Raw genomic sequence first — 14,301 nt, forward strand, 5'->3', positions numbered from 1 at the left:
TGATGCATGTTCGTCCACTGACTCTTCCGCTACTTTTACCATCTGACCGAAGCGTAAAAACAGCTGCAGGCTCTGCAGATGAGTGCTGACTCCGCTTCCTGCTGCCTTTTCTTCCATCTCTTTCCTGTTTCCTCCTGCACAACACAAACACGCGCAGAGGACTCGGACCCGGACCGTAAAACCTCGGCCCTCCCTTTGAAGCTCTGTTAGGACTGCAGCGAGCAGCAGGAATGTCCCACCTTTCCACCAACACGCTCTCAGTCCTCTCATCCATCTTCCTGCCCTTATCTCTGGGGCTCAGAGGGGAACGCAGCACTGATCCACGGACTCCCTCCTCCAGGCCTTTTCTTCCAGCTCTGTGGGGGGGATCCTGACGTTCCCAAGCCGGCCCTGAGATATGATCTCTGCCGGGCTCCGGGCTCCTCCTGTGGAGGACATCTGGAAGGCATCCCCACCAGATGCCTGAACTACCTTGGCTGGTTCTTTTCTCGCACCACCTCTAATCTGAGCAGCTCACCTTTTCCCTCAAGGCTGAACAGAGCGAACGCTTCACAGAGGAGATATTTTGGCTGCAGTTGTTCCAGATAAAAGAGCAAAATTTTCCCAGGATGCTCACTGACTCAACCACAACACGGACATAATGCCCGTCAGCTGTTTTTAAACAGGAAGGTTAAAAAACGTTTAGCATTTATTCAGCTTACTGCACATTTTATACCTCTGACTGAAGCATCAGGCAGGAAGTTCCTAAAGATGCAGCTATTAATGGAAATTCACTCATCATTTGCACATTTGAGTGAACTTTTCTCCAACTTTTCACCAACTTTTCACCAACTTTTCACCAACTTTTCTCCAACTTTTCTCCATCTTTTCACCAACTTTTCACCAACTTTTCTCCAACTTTTCTCCAACTTTTCACCAACTTTTCTCCAACTTTTCACCAACTTTTCTCCAACTTTGCTCCAACTTTTCTCCAACTTTTCACCACCTTTTCTCCAAATTTTCTCCAACTTTGCTCCAACTTTTCTCCAACTTTTCTCCAACTTTTCACCAACTTTTCTCCATCTTTTCACCACCTTTTCTCCAACTTTTCACCAACTTTTCACCAACTTTTCTCCAACTTTTCACCAACTTTTCTCCAACTTTTCACCAACTTTTCTCCAACTTTTCTCCAACTTTGCTCCAACTTTTCTCCAAATTTTCTCCAACCTTTCACCAACTTTTCACCAACTTTTCTCCATCTTTTCACCAACTTTTCTCCAACTTTTCACCAACTTTTCTCCAACTTTGCTCCAACTTTTCTCCAAATTTTCTCCAACCTTTCACCAACGTTTCACCAACTTTTCTCCAACTTTTCACCAACGTTTCTCCAACCTTTCACCAACTTTTCACCAACGTTTCACCAACTTTTCACCAACTTTTCTGCAACTTTTCTCCATCTTTTCACAAACTTTTCACAAACTTTTCACCAACTTTTTGCAGTGGTGTCCAAATTTTTTGCACCAAGGGCCAAAATCCCTTATATGAAATTCCTCAGAAGCTAAAATTAACTTTTTCTCCCCAATTAAAAACGCAAAAGTAAAAATATTACTCAATAATAAATTAAATGGGTAATATTTTGATAAAACAGACACTAATATGAGGTTTGCCTCAATGTTTGCAGTAGTTTAACATCTTGGGATAATTATTTTCTATTTTGTTGATTTATAAAAGGCTTTTTTTTTTCCATTTCCAGCAACACAAATGTGAATTATCTTCTAAAACCCTTGTTGTGTTTTAATTTTTTTGTGAGACCATGTCATTGCAAAGTTGTCATTGCAACTTTTTGAAAGAGGTTCAACAAAATCAACAATTTTAAGCCGCAACAATCACAAAAAAAAAACTGTTTGACATCCTGGAGGGACAAATTAAATGTATTTTCCAGGATAATTTAGTGAAATTATTTAAAAAGTGTTAAATCAATATTTCACTGTGGAAATAAAATCATATACAAGTAGAGCAAAATGACCAAAAACAGAGCGTAGTTGAGTTTCTTTTTAAACATGGAGCCTGAAACCCAAACTGAGGCTCACAAACGTAGAAGAGCGACTCAGTGATTGAGGTCAAATGTCCGTAATCTGCCATCCTTAATCCGTCAAATCTGATCTGGTTGGTTGTCGGCCAACATTTCCCACCTGCTCTTTTACATGGAAGTAAAGACGCTGTCTCCCCAAATGATCCAGAACAGAAACGATGTGAAACGTCCCGCTGGAGGACGCAGCGGGGTGCATTGAGTGAATATTTTGGACTCCTGTTGTGTTTCTGTTTCTAAACCAACCACCACTCACATACCAGCGCTGACATGAAGCAACCCCGGCTCGTAAACCTCGGTCCGACCTGGCAGAGTGGACGTGTTTGGTTGTTTTAACGTCCCCACTGGGATATCAAAGCACACGGCTGACTGACGGGCTGCTAATAGTGATTAAAGAGGAAGTGTGTCGTCTGTGAGCGCCTGTCAGTCAACAGCTTCATCAGGGCCGGGGAAATGAAACCCAGCTGACCCACACGCAGAAACACACCGTATGACGTCAGCTGCCAGTCAACAGGATGGGATCAATACGGGCAACATGGGCAGCTGCCCAGGGCGGCTTCTCGTCTTGGGCGGCAGGAACTTTGTTGTTTGCTTTTAGCTGCTTAGGATGACAAATTTGGTTTTCAGAATAAAATATCACAGTTTTACAGTTTTAAATACTCAAATTCTTCTCAAACTACAAGATAATAAAGTAAAACTATTACTAATGGAAATAATAATTATAATAGAGGTGTTGATTGATCTCCCATTCTGAATATTAAAAAATATTGGAAATATATGTAGGTTTGTTTGTTTTAGTCCTAGTTTTTTGCTGTCGGTATAACAACCCCTTAAATTTGATCTATTATGTTTACTTGAGCAGGTTAGTTAAAGTTTTATACAAACATGTTCATTACGTTCTTTTCACAGAATTATTCTTAAATAATCAGATTTGAGTTTGGTCAGTTCTGCCTATTTTGAGCTGTTTTAGGGCCTCATGTCACTTTAAATCCAGATAAGCTGCTGCTTTCCACGCCCCCCCAACTCCACACACTTGGGTTGCTAGGTAACGGGCGAGGCTTTGCTGTGGTTGCTAGGTAACGCAGCAACCACAGCAAATTTGCTACATTCCAAAGGTTTGTGAAACAGACACCAAGAAACATTAACCGATTGCCAAAAACTGTCTGTGTGGTTTTATTTAAACACTTGTCTGTTTTAGAAGCAGTTGAGGCTCAAATGGAACCACAAAAATGTACAAAATGTGAATTTTCCATAATGCCTCCCCTTAAATTAATTCCCACATTAATCCCACATTAGTTGGGAAAGTTATGTTAGCCGGCTGTAATCACTCTATTGTATTGGGCTACTTTTTAGAAACTATTTTATAACCTATTAAATAGAGATGAACCGATATTATTTACAAATATCATGTAAGATATATTTTCTTACACTTTTGACGCTGCATCACACTTTCACGTTTTTCAAATGAGATATTAAAAGAAAGTGTGCTTGTATTGTGACAATAGAAATTTAAATGATGTACTGTGGTTGGTTGAAAAAGCTGAAGGGGGCCCTGAATGTTGTTCGCCCAGGGCACCCAACATGTTAGGACCGCCCCTGGCGGGGATTAGTCCACTTTGGGAATTAAACTAAACAATACAAGGGAAAAGAGGGAAGAATCGACACAGAGGAGGAGGAACGGGGAAAGAAACAAGACTGGACGGTAAACCAAATGGGAAGTCAAAAACTAAGCGAGGACGACGATTAAGGAAGATGATTGGAGACTGAATTTAGCAGAGAGGAAAAAGGGGGAGGAAGTTGACAGGAAGTCAGAAAAATAAAAGCCTGAGGGGGTCTGTCAGAGTGTGGGGGTGTTTGTTGGCAAAGTCACATGATCCTGAGAGAAACTTTACCAAAACCAGCTGCACAACACAAACTCTCCGACGCCCACGCACTTCAGAGTAAAACACGTTCAGCTTGGCTGAAATTAAATGAAACTCAAGCTGAACGTGTGCACTTTAAGGACCGTCGGATCTTTCTGCTCCGCTTAAAAAGCAGACGTTAGGCGGACAGCTGTTCTTATCTGTCCCGCACGGTCACCGCTGATCCCCGTAACCATGACGACCGCGATTTCTGTGGCCCCCGAGGAGGAGAGGGGTCAAGCATGTGGGAGGAAGCGGCTTATTAAGCCACATTTGGGCATCAGAGCAATTTGATGGATCGTTGCCGTTGAGAAGAAGCATGAATGAATCCATGACCAGTAGACGCTGCAACCTTTGTTACTCGGGTCCGGCTGAGCACATGTCGGATTCACTCACTGCAATGCGCTGTGGGTGAGTATCAGCGCCCCCCTGTGGTCCCCGAGGAATACAGCAACTGAACACCACAGCAACTAAGCAGGTGAAAGGTGGAAACATTTTGGCGGCTTTTTCTAGAGGAGGATCAACAAAAATGTAATCAAGTCTGCACTTTTTCTTCATGTTTATGTAAACACCAGTTGTAGCACATTTAGCTACAGGAAGTTTCAATTAAAAATCATTTGGGAACAACACATGGGATATTTCATCACCTGCTTTTCATTGTAAAAGAAGGCAGAGAAAAACAAAAGAGAAAACCTAAAACCAAATTTGCTCCAGTTTGTAAAGCAAACTGCTTTCTGTTGCACTATTGCATCTTTTTCCCCTGTTGTTTTCCCTCTTAGACAGTTATTATGATGCATCACCGTGGCAACAAGGTATTGTTTTTACAACAAGAAGCAGATGATTAGCATCTCTAAAGCTTAACTTAACTAAGACGCTAAATCCATCATAATAGACAAAGATCATATAACTGACTCCAAGGTCTCTACCTGATTTTCCAACCACATGACCAGCCAGACCACTAAAGAGGAGCGGCAAAAGCAAACGAGGTGGATTAGCAGTGGCAATGGTGTCAGTCAGGACATGAAATTAAGCTGTTAGCATGTCAGGACAGTCATGAGGCAGTCATACAACAACAGTCTTCAGTCAGAGGCCTCCTCAGAATAGCTGTGAAACTGACTGCTGTCAGAGGTCTTTCCTGTCCCCAACAGCTCTCTGAAGATGCTAATATGATCTGAGTTAAAAGAAAATTTAATGGAACTCCACGTGTGACTGCTAACTGCTAGCAAAAATGTTGTTAGCCAGAACTGCTACTGAAAAGGACATAAATTGAAAGTTGACTTACTAGAAAACCTATTTTAATCTAAAGAAGGCTAAAATTAAACATTTAATAATCTAAAATTAGCCTTAGTTTTCTTAATATATGTGAACTAAGCATTAAAATAAATACAAAGTTAGCTTCTAATAGCTACATTGCTAACAAACTGTTTCCAAGCATCTAACAAAACAGCAGTTCAAAAAACAAGAGGGCAAAAATGTTATTAGCCAGAACTGCCCCAATTGCCACAAAGAGGGGTAGAAATCCTCACAATACAAAGTTACCACTTTTAAAAGCTGTTTGCTTTTTGGTAGCTGCTAACAAAACACTTGCTACTGTTTAAACAAAGCTATTGCTAGCAATACAATGCAGGTAGCATCTACTGGATGTTAGCAAAAGCAACCGCTTAAAAATCACAAATTATTTAAATATAATGCATAATGTTATGCTATCTGTGTTGTCATAAAAAAGAGAAAAGAAAATTAAAATGAATCTTAAAGCTAATCTATAGTTATTAGCATTGCAGATGCTAATAACTATAGATTAGCTAAGTAAAAGATTGATCTTAAAGCTAATCTATAGTTGAATCTTAAAGCTAATCTTAAAGCTAATCTATAGTTATTAGCATTGCAGATGCTAATAACTATAGATTAGCTTTAAGATTCATTTTAATTCATTTTAAGATTAATTTTAATTCATTTTAAAGATTCATTTTAACATAGCATTGCAAATGCTAACAAAAATGTTCTCTCTAACTGTTACAGAGGAGAACATAGATTATCCCCAGAGAAGGTCCAACATCCCTCACAACACAAAAAGAACACATCTTAAAGAAAAAGAGAGAAAATGGATAAAAACGAAGTTTAAACCTGTTATAAGCCTTTTATTACAAGCTAGCATTAAAATAGCAGCAAAGCTAGCTGCTAATTGTTGGACATTACAAAAACTTTTAGCCGCTGCGGGCCTGTAGAGGAAGACAAAAATAACATGGATACATCTGAATTAAAGAATAACAAGGTTGAAAATTATCTTTTACTTTTTATTCTTATTCACAAATAAAAGTGTTAGCGCTAGCTGCTACAAACAGGTGAAAAGTGGCCCTTTCAAGTACTTACTCAAAACTTATTAAACTGTTTATGAGCTGTTTGTTTATGACATGTTGAAGTCATTAATGTGTAAACAAATTGTAGTAATTATTTAATTTAATACTGGTGTTGCTGGGATCATTGATTTAATGTTTATAAATAACAGCAGTGATAAACTTTAGTTTTATCACTTCAGAAGTCGTTAGATTACTGATAAAGTGTGATACCATCTTTATTTAGTTAGAAAACTCGTTGCAACTTCCCACACAACCATCCTGAATGACTCATGTGATCGAGTAAAACAGCCTTAACAAAACACGCTTAAACTTTTAGTTTAGGCTACAAATAAAAGTACATCTGCACTTCAGGTTGACATTATCTGCAAATAAAAAATAAATAGAAAACAAAAGCAGAATTATTAGCAGGTTAAATAAGGTCCTGCTTATTGAGTTTAGCCCATGTCTTTAGCTGCAGACATGGGCTAAACTCAGCCCATGTCTGCAGCTAGATGTTTGCAACCTTCACAACTATCATCTTATTTCCCTTTTGATTGTTTATAACTCCATCTGTTGTCCTTATTTTAAACTCTTGTTGCTTCACATTTGGTCAACACTTTGAAAAATACTGAGGATGTAATCTGATTTCCTCCACTTGAACTCTCTGAAAGTCACCAAAGTTAACGTTAATTAGATTATAAGTGAATGCAAACAAGGCTGTGAGGACAGCAAACACTTCAGCATTTCTCCCACTGCCATCCTGTCTGAGACGCTGGTGTGAAACCTGCAACCTCAGTCAGGCTGAAAAGTACGACACTGCAAAAACACAAACTCTTACTTACCAAGTAGTTTTGGTTCAGTTTCTAATCCTAATATTTTAATACACTACAAATAAGACAAAACTAGTTTACAAGTAACTTTTCAGCAAGATGCAGGAGTTTTTTACTTAAAAAATTCAATATTGCTGAAAAAGTGTTTATTCCACTGGCAGATTATTTAATTTTTAATATGGGAAAACCTCTTGTTATAAGTAAAATAATCTACCAGTGAAACTAGAGTGTTTTTTAAAATTATTATTAAGGAATTATTCCCTTAAAACAAACTTGTACTTCTTGCTGAAAAGTTGCATGTAAGTTATTTTTGTCTTATTTCAAGTGAACTAAGATATTTGCAGCTGTACTAAAAGTACTTGGTAAAAATTCCTATTGCTTAAAAGTTAGTTTTGTCTTATTTCAAGAACACTAAGAGATTTGCACTAGAAACTAGAAGTGTTGCTATTTAAGTAAAAGTATTAACTACAGAGTATAGAAGCCATCAAAGAATGAGCCTTAAAGTTGAATTTTGCATAAACATTAGCAGATTAGTCAGCTTGTTTTTGCATAAACAGGTTGCGCACTAAACAGATCTTATTAAACTCAAATGTTCATTTCTTGGATTGATGTGGATTTAATTAAATGGTGTAAAAAACAAAACAAAGTCTAAAGCAAACATGCGTCTGTCATCCTAACAAAGAGGAAGACCTCTGGTAGCTTCAGCAGGAGGAAAGGAGGAGAAGAGGGGGTCTAACATGTCAGGTTACAGTTCAGCAGTGAAATAAGTTCAGCTGAACAGGAAGTCGAACAGCTGCAACATTCAGACAGTTAAAGACTCACCAGCCGTCAGCAGCAGCAGCAGCAGCAGCACAGAGCCTCCATGGACGCACAGAAACCTGAGCCTGGACATCGTTCACATGGAGGGACAGAGAGGCGGACAACCAGAAGACAAAAGGACGGAGAGGTGTGATGATCTGAGCGCCTGAGCTCTGAATGAACATGATCACATCTAGAGAAAAGGGGGAGGAGAGAGAGGGAGAGAGGGGGAGGAGAGGATGAGGAGGGGATCGAGCTGCAATGGTTTTCCTGCCAAGTTTATCCCCAGCCTGCCAAAAGTGAAGAAAAGAGACCTTCACCCACCGAGATCTGCAGAAACAAAGAGATAAAACACTCCTTTTTCTGATGTTCTCTTATAAGGAATCAGTTTCCTCCTGAGTTTACTTAAAGTCAGAGGAAAATCCCAGTTTAACCTCAAACTGGTGTATTTACCTCCAGCTATTGTGTCTGTGTGAGTCATGCAAAACATGCACTCACCACCTCCGCTGTAGGGATCCGAGGCACATGGGGGGGAAGAACAAGCTCGTACAAGAAAAGTGAACGTCACAATGAAACCCACATGTGTGCAGAACAACATTAGTTTTCCATTAAAAAGTGTCATATAAATCTTAAAAAGAGGGATTAGTTGTAACGCTGCGCCTTCGGCTCATTTAAAATGAGAATATCTGAGATTATGCAAACGGGCTGCAGCTGCACAGCGTTTCCTTGATCAATATTCAGCCTCACTTGGAGCCTTTCACCACCAAAATTAGCGCCTCGATGTTTAGTTTAGACAACGGCTGACCATCAAAGGCAGCACATGTAATATTTCAAGCTGCAAAATGAGCTTCTGAGGAACATAATTTATTCAGACAGGCTAGAAATACAGTTCTAGACCTCTCATCCTGCAGAACGGCATTCACATATGGGGCCCACATGGGCCTGAGATTAATAGTCTACAGGTTGGATTGTGGCCCATATAGGCTGCAGGTTTGATGCAGGACTTCTCAGTAAACAGTAGCTGTGTTTCAATTACAAATGTGCACAAAACTTTCTTTATATTCCACTAATGATGTGGAAAAAAAATCACAAGTTTGCATCTGCTGAGTTTCCATAAAGTAAGAAATGTAATTAAAATCACATGAATAAGTTTGTTCACACGATAAATCAATTTTCCTCTTTGCGGTTTCCGCCTGTGGCAACATCCGGTGGGTGATCATCTGATTCATGTGGAAAATGTTTTCCATTGATGTTTTGCGAAATAAACCAATTTTCATACAGAAAGAAAACAAACTACCTCATGCAAAAGCCAAATGTTTTTGTCAAAAAAATTGTTTTTTCAAAATTAAGCTAATCTACTTTCAAAATGTCAAGTTGCACAACAATATGGTCAATGGAAAAGCATCTGGTTACATTCACACGGCAGGTGCTGATGCCCAATTCCGACGTCCCATTAATTTTAAAGGGACGTAATATGCAAAACTCACATTTTGCACATTTTTGTCTGTTATGGTTTCTACTAAAAACAACCCAAACACTTTAAAACCAACCAGTTATTTTCTGGTAATATGTTTTGGTGTCTGGAAAAAGAGCCGTTTCAAAAATCTTCCAAACGTAACGTCACAAATTCAGCAGCCCAGCCTGTCACTTAGCAACCCCAGTGGAGCTCTGCCCATCACCTAGCAACCCCAGTGGAGCTCTGCCCGTCACCTAGCAACCCCAGTGGAGCTCTGCCCGTCACCTAGCAACCCCAGCGGAGCTCTGCCCGTCACTTAGCAACCCCAGGGGAGCTCTGCCCGTCACCTAGCAACCCCAGCGGAGCTCTGCCCGTCACCTAGCAACCACAGCGGAGTTCCAACACGTTTGCAGGTCAGCTTCTTTTAAACTCAGTTCAATTAAATAACATCTTAATGTTTAAATGTTGTTGTTCGTTAACTGAAATAAATAAAATAGGTAATTAATGGGGGAAAATTACTATAACTAAGTGGAACTACATCATGTGTTTATAAAACTAACTAAAACATTCTGAAATTATAGATATAATATCCATTGTTTTTGTGTTTATTAATCTAGTTATTAGCCTTTCAAACTGATCTGAAATAAAAAAATTTTCTACACAACCAATTTACATCATGAAATGACAGCAGTTCATAATCGTCCTTAGGCTAGTCTGCAAAATGGCTAGTCAGCAAAAGTTTGGAGAAAACACCACAGTCAGTTGGTTATTCAACAATAATGAAACATATTTTTTGAAGATGGTATCTTATATTTAGTATTAATTGTCTAATCTATGTTTACATAATCACAATACTTCTGCACTTAAACCAAAGTATGAAAAAACAAACTGCTACTGTAACTAATTAATAATTAGTAATAAAAACTACCAAACACACTATAAATGCTACTTAAAACTGACTGAATTAGACAAACTAAAAGTAATTATGGCATTAAATTAAACTATAATAATGTGATAACTATCACAACCCTGATCCCAAAAGGAACTCAAATTAGGCAGAACCAGCCTAAAATCTCATGATCTAGATGATTTTGTGCTACAAATAAAATGGTCACTGGTCTTTTGACCTAAGCTATCCTGTTCACCCTTGACCGTCATGTTTCTGGCCTGTTGCAGGAAGCTGGAGTACAGAAAACATGTCAGCTGTTATTTCTGAGTGCAGTTTGTGAAACGAAGCTGATAATTTCTCCTGAGCTCCTGCAGCAGCATCAGATCCAGAGAACTTCGGGCTGAATTCCTGCGCTACTCCGGAGTTTTTTTATCTGATTAGATTTTCCTGTCTGGTCTTGCCACCCCCTCCACCTCATCGCATTGTCTTGGCGGGGCAGGAAAACTCAAGGCTGCAGCCGCTCCAGTCCAAGCACACAGCAGCAGAATGCTCCAGCGCCAGCGCAGGAACGCCGCAGGTTCAGTCAGGCCGAGACACCAACAGCTTCTGTGTCGTTAAACTGATCCGGCCGGTTAGAGACAAAACAACCCCGTCAGAAAATCTGCTGTGCAGCCCTTCAAAGCGTAATAAAAGCTCATTGTTTCGTCGCTCACAGCTGGATGCTGAACAATAGACTCAGGTCGGTTCTCAGGGAAATCCACCGCAGGGTGACCTCACCAGTGATGTCAACGCTGTCCACATGAGGACATCTGAACGTTTGCTCAGTGGGAAAGCATGTACAACTGTTGGGTCTCCATCCTGTTCCAGTCCACTGGCTACAAACACTTCAGAGCAACTGGTCCAACTGGTTCTGGACCAGTTCAAGGTTTTAAAGCAGACTCAACTTTATCCTTTTTAAATAGTGACTAGAGTTTTTTCCGCCTAAATATCTCAGTGCACTTAAAGTAGCAAATAACTAACTTACAAGTAAATTTTAATCAAGATACAAGAGATTGTATTACATAGATAATTCCTTAATATTGATTAAAAAGTAACTGTCAAATGTAAACATTTTCTACTGTCAGGTTTGGGCAGGAAAATATCATTAACTGCCAGGATTTCTCAGAAAACTCAGAAAGTTTCCAGAGATTATCAAACATTTATTAGGAATTATCGTGAAACATCAGAATACATGTTAAAATGTTCTGAAATATTAATAAATTGTGGTTACCTGGCATTTGAAAAAGCCAAAGTTGTGTCTAACGATTACGGTGTCCAAACACTACAAAAACACAAAATCTTACCTGGTGTTTTTGGTCTATTTCCTATAGCGTAAAATATCTTTGTACACTTGAAATAAGACAAAATTAACTTACGAGTAACTTTTCACCATGATGTAGTAGCTTGTTTTAAGTCAATAATTCATCAATATTTATGAAAATAGTACTAGTTCCTCACTGAGTCGTTACCTAGCAACCCACGCCAAGCCTAGCCCATCACCTAGCAACCAGTTCTAGTTCCGCTGGAAGATTATTTCACTCATAACAAGGGAAACATGTCTTGTTGTAAGTGAAATAATCTGCCATTGGAACTAGTACTTTCAAAAACTCAACACTAAGCAATTATCAGTTTAAAACCAGCTCCTATTTCTTGGTGAGAAGTTTCTTGTTTCTTAAAGAACAGGTTCAGGTTTTAGGTTTAGGTATGCATAGTCTGACCTGAATGAACAACACGATTTCTGGATCACGCTAACAATAAAGCTCGGTGGTGGAGGAGTGATGATTTAGGTTTATTTTGCCCCCTCAACACCGGGGTACTTTGAGTAGACCGTTAACCTCCATATTTATCAACATATTTAATGGCTCCTCACTAGTAGTTAGTGTCAGAATCCCATTAAATTCGTGCTGGTCTCCGTCTCTTGCTGCTTCTCCTCTAAAGCTCCAATCAGTTCAGACTGTAATCTGGAATGAGAGCTGGATTAACTCAGATTAAATTCAGACTTCTTATTTGTCACACACAGCACAGAGAGGCTTGCTCAGACGGCGCAGCGGTAGAGAGAACCACCCAGTGTTTCAATTTTTCCCCTTTTTCCAGCTCAAACAGACAGCTGAGTTGTGCAGACATTTTCTCTGTAATTATCCCAGATTAAAAAGGTTTTATGTTTGATCAGGCAGCAGCGATGATCAGATTAAAGCATGGAGCAACTCTGCATGTCGCTCAGCTGTTTGATCGACGTTTTGCTGCGGCTGACATGTAAACTAGTGAGGAGCAACTCAGGATAAACCAAGACAGAACATCAAAGCTGCTGTAATCGACTCTGAAATGGTTGATTTTTCTGCTCTGATCCCCCTGCTGGACCCCTTTAGCCTCAGACTGCACGCTGGGCCACAGTTTAACATGCTAATGCTGCTCAGAGGGAGGCTAACGGATGCTAATGAATGCTAATCGGCCTTCTGATAAATACACAGTTTCCAGATGTGCAGATTAGAGGTCAGAGTTCATGATGACATCTGACATTTTTTCTGTTTTTGTCTCCCAAGAAAAGCTCAAAAACACAAAAAGTTGATTGAATAAAAAACAAAATGTATCAATGGGACAATAATAAATCAGAAAAATCAACATTAGGATTTGAGCTAAAGTAAGAGAATAAAGAGTTTTTAAACAGTTTGCACATTTTACTGCCCTGTAGAGGACGGTGAGGGGAGCTGCAATGCCCATTGGAGTGTTTCTTAACCTAGACGAAAAACACTAGGTAAAATTTTGTGTTTTAAAACCCAAATAAGAAAGATGAGAAAGTCTCAAGAGCAACTAATGAAGAACATATTAAAAAGTTAGCAGAAAATGTGGATCATTGAGAGGAAATCTTAAAGAAATGAGATTTGGTTTGAGATTTTTGCACAGCTCTGCACATTCTGAGCATGTTAGAAGCCTTTGTGGACCCGTGGGTTCAGCCCGAGTGGGATTTACAAGGTCTGGTCTTTGTCCTAAATCTAAATTTAAACAGAGGACAGTGAAGGTCCTGAAATCCTGCATCCCCCTGCTGATCAGAGCCGCCCTTGGGGGTCAGGGGGTGTGAAGCCCTGGTTCTGGTGGACATGCTGGGAAACGGGTTCTGTTCTCATGGTTCTATATTTAAGCACCAATAGGGATGATGGTCACTTTTACAACAAAAATCTAACAGATTTGAGTTCATTTACGTTAACCTCAGTGTATAAAACTGAGTGTGTAAAACTAAAGTTTATACATGGTTTCTAAGTGTTTCACCAACCCAAAACTCAAGTTTAAAACCATCTAACCATATAGATTAACTGTAGATCTTGTCACATTCTTACTTAATTGAAGTCTGTCGCCATCATAGCTGCATCTTTGACTTCTCCTTCGGCTCTATGTTCTGCTAGCTTTTATTTTCTCCTTCTTCTCAGCTGTTGAGAGACAGAAACAACCATCGCTTCAAAAACACGTCTCTCTACCAGAATGTAAAATCACTCACAAGACATTTATTAAATCAATACTTTGGGCCAAATGGAGACACAACTCACCCACAAACACAATGAGTCCCTTCAGATGGAGGTCGCGTCTCTGAGTGAGAGAGTGAGGACCTCATACTTTTATCTCTCATCCTCACACCCGGAGATATTGCGAACCCCTCCAACTATTCCCATACACACAAACTATAACTGTCAAATCCTTTCCTGCACCAAACACTCCAGTCTTGGCTGCTAACCATTTAAGGAGTAATGTTTTCTTCTACGTACTAGATGCTACACCTTTCTACCAGAAAATGCTAGAGCATTCCGTACATCTTGTTCTAGCATAATTTACGCTCCTTGTCTGTTGCATGCAAACAAGGTTATTCATCTTGGCCTTAGCCGAAACATTTCAAACTATAAGGAGAATACAAATTTGTAAAGGGTTTAACATAGTGCAGCAATATAAACCATTATATTTGATATTCAAAATATGCTAAACTCACTCAAAGCATGA

This window comes from Poecilia formosa, unplaced genomic scaffold (genome assembly GCF_000485575.1).
Source record: "Poecilia formosa unplaced genomic scaffold, Poecilia_formosa-5.1.2 Scaffold192, whole genome shotgun sequence".
In the NCBI taxonomy this organism is placed as follows: domain Eukaryota; kingdom Metazoa; phylum Chordata; class Actinopteri; order Cyprinodontiformes; family Poeciliidae; genus Poecilia; species Poecilia formosa.